This window comes from Pezoporus wallicus, unplaced genomic scaffold (genome assembly GCF_028554395.1).
Source record: "Pezoporus wallicus isolate ANWC-B61680 ecotype Strahan unplaced genomic scaffold, APGP_CSIRO_Pwel_v1 contig_13622, whole genome shotgun sequence".
NCBI lineage: Eukaryota > Metazoa > Chordata > Aves > Psittaciformes > Psittacidae > Pezoporus > Pezoporus wallicus.
In genome coordinates, this window is record NW_026636904.1 from 147,536 (window position 1) to 149,094 (window position 1,559).

Sequence of the window (1,559 nt, forward strand, 5' to 3'; positions counted from 1 at the left end):
CGACCAAGCCCAGCTCTGCCTTCCCTATCAGCCATTCCGGTCTGACTTTCCAACAACTTCCCCTTCGCGCCGGCTTCACTTCCTCACTGCGAGGCACCGGCGCGGGTTCAGATCAGCATGGGCAGCGCAGTGCAGCACGGCAAGACAGGAGCACCATGGTTGCATGGTGCACCTTGGCATGGGCAGCGTGGTGCAGCGTGGCATTGTATAAGCAGCATAATGTGGCATGGTGTGGCGTGGCACGGCACGGCACTGCATGGCTATCGAGTTGCAGCATGGCACAGCCAGCACGATGCAGCCCAGCATTGCATGGCTGGCATGATGCAGCACAGGATGGTGCAGGACGGAGTGGGAAGTGCAGTGCGGGATGGTACCACCAACACAGCACGGCACAGGGATAGGTGCAGCACAGTGTGGGGTAGCTCAGCACAAGATGGTACAGCATCATTGCTGCAGTGTATAGCACACCATGGCCACCTCAGTGTAGCCTGGCACAACCACCATGCTGCCACACCAAGGGCTCACCTCCCTGCCTCCCAGTGTCCCCTTTGCCTGCGGACACCCATGGGCATGAGGATGTCCCCTGGCTGCAGCACCAGCGCTGTGCAGGAGCCACACAGGCTCCGGGCACCAGCCTGGCTCCAGCATCACCTCGGCCTGCTCAGCACTTGGGATAACCCCCACATTGGGTACAGAGCCCCCCATTGCAGTCCATCCCTGCACCCCCAGACCAGACCCAGCATCACCAGGGCCTGGGCTCTGCAACAACCACCAGCGAGAGGAAAAACTTGTTAGAAACCCGAAAGGCAGCTCCGGGCTGCAGGTGGGAGGGAGGAAACGTGTCCTAAAAATACAGCAGCGCCGCACGGTCCCCGAAGGTGGCTGAGCAGATGGTGTGTCTCGGTGGCCACCTGCGCTCCCGCAGATGGCTCCTGGGGCTCCCCGCTTTGTGCTCCCAGTGCGGGGCTCTCAGGGGGTGGATGGGAAAGGGGCACTGGGGTGTAAGTGGGGTCCCAGAGCACGGGGGTGCTGTGCTGTGGGGCACAGGCTGCGGGGTAGAGACGGGTGAAGCAGGGTGTCATCAACAGGTTTGCTGCATCGCTGACCTCTGGGTGCACCCTGGGGCCCCAGGGGATGGTGAGCGCGGTCTGGGTGCTGCAGGGAGACAAGGGGAAGCCCCAGTATGGGGCCGATGTGCAGAGGGAAAGGGCAACACAGCTACAAACCACAGCCCCAACCCACTCAGGGCTGTGCTCTGAGGGAGATGTTGCAGCTGCCCACAGCAAGACTCTGCCCCAGACCTGCATCCCACATCCCAGTGATGCTGGGGGATCCCAGCTCCATCCTACCTGCGCTGGGAATGCCTGTGCCCCACCGGTGTGGGCAGAGCAGCCTGGCTGTGCAGACTGAGGACTGGCAGAGCTTTCAGCAGGGTTTCCAGTCGTGTTCCACGTTCTTGCCTCTTCTCCTTTTATTTCTTGTGGGTTGGGTGGCTGCAGGCCCAGGTGGGCTCAGCCCATGGTTTTGTTAAGCCACCTTGGATGGGGGCCAGGGTCACC